The sequence below is a fragment of the Haliotis rubra genome, unplaced genomic scaffold (assembly GCF_003918875.1).
Source record: "Haliotis rubra isolate DU_JTF1 unplaced genomic scaffold, ASM391887v1 Scf507, whole genome shotgun sequence".
NCBI lineage: Eukaryota > Metazoa > Mollusca > Gastropoda > Lepetellida > Haliotidae > Haliotis > Haliotis rubra.
In genome coordinates this window covers 740,759-747,282 of record NW_025767199.1, presented here as the reverse complement: position 1 = coordinate 747,282, position 6,524 = coordinate 740,759, and the positions used below count along the sequence as shown (strand labels likewise).

Sequence of the window (6,524 nt, the reverse complement as noted above, 5' to 3'; positions counted from 1 at the left end):
CAGCTTCAGTCTGGGCTAGTACAAGCAGCCGCACATACACATACACATACACACGCATGCACGTCATCATACGAGCGAAATATTCTCAAGCACATCGTTAAACCCAATTTCACCTCAACTCACCATTTACATAGGTAAGCCTATTCATTATATGAATCTTTTCAATCTTGTTTATAGAATTGATTTTATTTGACTTACTATTTTATATCCTTCCAAACTGGCTTTATCATTATTGTTAGAACTTTTCCTCATCCTACAAAGTTTCCAAAATTCTCCAATGACCACTTCTACATCACTTTTTGCTGCCGTCATCAATAAATATATAATACACCTGTTACACAGTGTTTGTAGGCATCACAAGTAAATATCACCTTCTGAGATGAACAAGGTTTTTTTCTTCTCTTTTTTTGCTTTTGGGGTGTAGTGGGAGGGGCTAATCTTGATCCTCAGCTCTGCCTGTGCTAAAACTGATAGTGTTGGAGACATAACTGATTGTATGTCACTATGCGTTTATAACCTCTAGGTACTCATGCTATCAGTCACTAGCTATCCTAGTTCTGAATGGATTGTCACTAGCTGCAAGTATATGAGTGTATTTATGCTGCATTTAACAGCATTCACTCACTAACCTTCAGGATTCAACTCTTGTACATAGTTGAAGGAATCCTCCATTTGTGTTTTTTTTTAAATAGTCACTATCTTTCTATTTTTTCTAAAATAAATGTAATTGTAGTATGTTTCACAATTTCTTGCTGAAGTTGTCCATAACTTCCCTACACATATCCGTGAACCCCTACATATTTAATGACAATCCAGTGTGTGAGTGAGTGATTTTTAGGTAATTATCCAACAGTTTTCACAGCAGTCCATATGTGAAGATCCATGTTTTTGAATTGGTCTTCAGTAACCCATTCTTGTCAGGTTGTCGGGTTTACTGACTTGATTGATGCATATCATTGTATCACAATTGACCAGATCGATGTTGATGATCACTGGATTGTCTGGTCCAGACTCTAGTATTACAGACTGACGTCACATAGCTGGAATATTGCTCAGCATGGTGCTAAACAACAAAGAACAAAACAAACACAGCAATCCATTGTTTGAAGATATTCCTTGCAGATGTAATGGAAAAAATAGCACATATCTATGATAATGAAGTATGATATCAGAAAGAAATTATTTTACTCTCACAAAGCATCACTTTATTTATAGTACTGATAAAAAATCTGACACCTAAACCCTCGCTGAAGCTTTTGTCATACTTTAACTGAACAAATTCCTCCACATTAAGTCAAATCAGCCATGTAAACCTCACATTCCAGCTATAAACTGCTAATGCGTAACAGACTAACTCATGAATGTATTTAGATGAAAAAAATATACCTTTCAACATTTTCTATTGTAAATAAAACCTCCAGCCCTCGTCTCCACTGTGTACAGTTTCCCATGGTACAGACAGCGGATGTCTGAAACTCAACCAGGCCTGACGATCGTCTCATGCTGAGTCGCACAGAGCCTCCAGTACACCTTTACCTGGATCCACGGAGCTCACTCACCTCGTTTAGACAGGTAAGCTGCAGCGGAGACGACCAGGTTGGTGCACTCTTCTGTGTAGTGTCGTGGATCTGTTGAAGTAGCTGGGAGTGTGTCTTCAAACATTGACAACAGTCTGTACTCAGATAGTCTAGGCCAGTGGTTTCTGTGCCAAGTTCTCAGTTCTGTTGAAGTGTGTGTCGGGGAAAGGTGTGTCCGTGTTTGTGTCGGAGTGTGTACCAAGGCCCAGGTTGTCTGTGCTGGCTGCACACTGTAGAGCTGAAGGGAGTTGATAGGACACATTTACATCCAGAAGGGACACGGGCACAGGATTACTGCTGTGGATAATTATATTACTGATATCACAGGTGAGTGACTGGAATGTTGGATGAGAGGTGTAATAGAGAAGCCAGATTTGTTGTTACTTCTGTAACTGTCCATATACACACATACCTGTCATGCTAGCTCATACCATTCGTTTCACTAGTGTGGTGTTTATCATTGTCTGCTTACTTGAAGGTTAAGATCATTATAGTGATTTTATAGGGATCATTATAGTGATATTATAGGGACCATTGTTGTGATCACATGTGATGTAATTAGGGGCTGATTTTATCATAAGATTGGAGTGGAATTTACTAAAGAATGTCATTGTCCAGTTTTTCATTACTTTTCCCCCAAATTAGGTATTCTGTCATGGTCCTTTTTGGTGACTGTTCATTCTCCTAGACAAAAAAGCCAAATTGGTAGACCTTTATTACACCCATACAGCCTCACATCCCTTCACCCGTTAGTAACACCCCTACATCCATACATAGACGAGGACACCCTCTTACCAGTACACCCTTACATCACTACATTCTTACATCACTGCACCCCTTCAACTCTACACCCTTACACCACTTCACCATTACACAGTTGTACCACTACACCCTTAATACATCCCTACACCCTTACACCACTATACCCCTTTAACTCACCTTTACACCCTTAATACATCCCTACACCCTTACACCACTTCACCATTACACAGTTGTACCACTACACCCTTGATACATCCCTACACCCTTACACCACTATACCCCTTTAACTCACCTTTACACCCTTAATACATCCCTACACCCGTACACCACATCACCATTACACAGTTGTACCACTACACCCTTAATACATCCCTACACCCATACACCACTATACCCCTTTAACTCACCTTTACACCCTTAATACATCCCTACACCCTTACACCACTTCACCATTACACTGTTGTACCACTACACCCTTAATATATCCCTACACCCTTACACCACTATACCCCTTTAACTCACCTTTACACCCTTATACCCCTACACTCTTACAACCCTACCGCCCTACCCCTCCACAAGTATCTCGGCGTGACTCCACAATATCAAGGCTTGTTATAGGTGTGTAAACTAACACTGAATCTAACACTGAGGGTGAACATGATCTGTGTGTGTCATCCTTTATATTGTAACTATTGCAAGTTTGTTTTGATGTAAAACAAGTGTCGTGAAGATATTGTCAGGAGTAATGTCTCCTTGTATAGGCTAATGATACCAGTATGCCAGCCAGAGGCTTATGAATAAAAGCACAGTTTTGAGTAGGAATGAATTTTGTGCACTGTTGTAAGGAGTGAGGTTATGATTGTGTACGTTTTAGTCAGTGGTCTTCATGACTGCCCTAGAAAGGAGCTCAGACACGAGGGTGGAGGTTGGTGGGTGGGGGTGGGAGAGAGGAAGGAGCTTGACAGCCAGGGTAGAGGTAGGTGTTAGGGGTGTCAGACACCCAGGGTTGGCAGCAGGTGTCGTAGGCAGAGTAGTAGAGTCAATGTGGGAGAAGGGTCCAAAAGAAAGGTAGTGATAGATGTCAGCAAGTCAGGGTTGTGGGTTGGTGTCAACAGGCAGGTAAGTTTTGGTGATGGGAGGGTCTGACAACCAGATTAGTAGTTTGTGTTAGTGGGGTCAGATACCAGGGGTTGTGGGCAGGTGTTAGGGGGGTCAGAAACCAGGGGCTGGTGGTAGGTATTAGGGGGGTGACACAGTCAGGGTTGTGGGCAGGTGTTAGGGGGTCACACAGTCAGGGTTGTGGGCAGGTGTTAAGGGGTCACACAGTCAGGGTTGTGGGCAGGTGTTGGGGGTCAGACAGTCAGGGTTGTGGGCAGGTGTTTAGGGGTCACACAGTCAGGGTTGTGGGCAGGTGTTAAGGGGGTCACACAGTCAGGGTTGTGGGCAGGTGTTAAGGGGGTCACACAGTCAGGGTTGTGGGCAGGTGTTAAGGGGTCACACAGTCAGGGTTGTGGGCAGGTGTTATAGGGGTCACACAGTCAGGGCTGTGGGCAGGTGTTAGGGCTGGGGTCAGAAACCAGGGCTGTGGGCAGGGGGGTGACACAATCAGGGTTGTGGGCAGGTGTCAGGGGGTCACACAGTCAGGGTTGTGGGCAGGTGTTAGGGGGTCACACAGTCAGGGTTGTGGGCAGGTGTTAGGGGGTCACACAGTCAGGGCTGTGGGCAGGTGTTAGGGGTCACACAGTCAGGGCTGTGGGCAGGTGTTAGGGGGTCACACAATCAGGGTTGTGGGCAGGTGTTAGGGGGTCACACAGTCAGGGTTGTGGGCAGGTGTGGGGGTCACACAGTCAGGGTTGTGGGCAGGTGTTAAGGGGTCACACAGTCAGGGTTGTGGGCAGGTGTTTTAGGGGTCACACAGGGCTGTGGGCAGGTGTTAGTTCAGGGTTGTGAGCAGGTGTTAAGGGGTCACACAGTCAGGGTTGTGGGCAGGTGTTAGGGGGGTCACACAGTCAGGGTTGTGGGCAGGTGTTAAGGGGGTCACACAGTCAGGGTTGTTACCAAATGTTGGACAGGCAGGGCAGTGTAAAGGTGAGGGGACGATCAGAGACCCAGGGTTGGAGGCAGGTGTCAGACAGACAGAGAAGCATTGTCATTGGGGAGAGGGATCCAACAGCCAGATTGTGATAGGTGTCAGACAGACAGTACACTCCTACAATGCACTCTTATCACCACACTGTCGTTATCAAACTTTCTGACTGAAGGAAAATCTTTCTGTTTGATTACCTCCAAAGTTTCTATGAAGAAGCTAGTTTGTGAAGTTCAACCTTTGTGTAAATATTACTCAATGTAGATGCCCCTTTGAAAATGTATGAGAACTTGCTGGTAGGTTGTTGGTGTAAGTGCCTAGCTGTCTAAAGATAGGAATGACTGGGATAGAATAAGCTGTCCCATTATCTTTTCTTTCTTTTTTATCACTTTATTTCTTTTTGATCTGGGTACAGCATATCATGCACATTTAACAAGTCAGCATTTTTGTTGCTTTATATAGGAGTCAAATTACAAAGTCATTATCTATGTAAATAGATTGTGGCAAGACGACCAAAATGTAACAAAAGTGTCGTATTTGCAGTGAGAGTATGCATTAAATTTGTGTAAGTGGTAATTGTAATTCAATTTTGGTTTCAGACTAGCGAGAGAAGGTACAATGTTTGCTAACTTTCTAGAATATATGTACTCTTTAGTTAATATGAAAATAAAATTCAGTACATCATTTCTTCTCTCTTTGAATCCGAGAATAATGGTTTCTGCGTTTAATTTCAAATGGGTGTCTGTTTCATTTTCAATCCATTCTAGTAGATCTTGCCACAGCTTTTTGACATGTTTGCATTCATATAATAACTGAATGATAGATTCTATTTCAACATCGCAAAATGTACATAGTGGTGATTCTATTTATATAAGTAGTCCCATTATCTTGTTACGTGAAACAAACTATCATTATACTGATCTTGGTCTTTCTCAGTCCCTTAACTGCATATTTTCCCTTCCACCAAGCCTTTTCTGTAATGCTAAAGTCCTAAATGAAGCAAGTGTACATTCCCTCAGATTCAGGATCTCCCTTCTTTTTCAGTTAAAAGGAATTGGTTGTTTCTATCAAAATTATGTATATTCCCTGCTCAGTGACTAAGCATTAGTTTACACTGATATGGTTGTTACTCAGGCTAGCAATTCTCGAAACGTTCGTAGCCTTACGAACTTCTTAAGCCCATTCTTAACACATTGGCTACGATCAAAGTTAAGAATTCTTAGGGCTACGAACGTTTCGAGAATATGGGCCCTGATCACTAGTCATCTCATAAGGGGATAATTGTTTAATTATTGACATTTGATTAAACATAAACATCAATTACAGAGAACAATGAGTTTTGAGTATATCCTGAAGCTGATTCCAATTCCATTTGGTCAACAAATTAGCAATTAAAATGTATTTTTAAAAATAGTATAAATATGTAAAAAAAAATTGGATCAGTGATGACACCAGGTGTTCAATAAAGGATAAGCATGACCTCCCTTGTTTACATACTTTGCATGAAATTATTTTTGTAAATTATTGTTTGTTGACTAATGCTGAACTGAACTGAACTTGTAAACAGTCGAGTGAGACAATCAAATGATGGACCAGGCAATCCAGTGATGAATTGGTGTATTTACGGAAACTCAAATTTGAACCTGCTGCATACAAGTCCTGTCTATTAATCTATGTTCTGTATTTACAAACCAAGGTTTTAATTTTTTTTTATAGAATTGACTGACTTAAGCAAATTCTACTATATGCAAATAAGGTAATAGAAGTCAAAATTTAGGTTTATTTGCATGAATGCCCCGTCAATGAGAAATCTAAATAGAAATACAAATATATGCAAAATCACTGATAATAAAATATGTAAATACATACAATGATAGTTAATCGTTGTATTGTATGTTTGTTCATTGGCACTCCAAACACTTCATAAGGAGAGGAAGACCTTCTCTGATAAAAGTAAGTACCGGTATTGGTTAATGGGAATATGATCCGTCTTGTGATCCCATTAGGGAAGACAAGTGTCCCGAATAGGGTGATGGACACTTGGTACTGACATCCCATGGGATACAGACACTGGGAACAGAAATCCCCATGGGGTAAAG

General features: G+C 41.7%; 1 protein-coding gene across 1 annotated transcript in view; it reads left to right on the top strand.

Annotated features, from left to right (window-relative positions):
- The first annotated feature begins 1,578 nt into the window (after positions 1–1,578).
- Positions 1,579–6,524, top strand: part of LOC124292103 (PH domain leucine-rich repeat-containing protein phosphatase 2-like) — a 65,909-nt gene continuing 60,963 nt past the window's right edge. Inside the window, 1 exon segment of the mRNA XM_046729145.1 lies at positions 1,579–1,904. The gene's annotated coding sequence lies outside the window, so the exon portion shown is untranslated.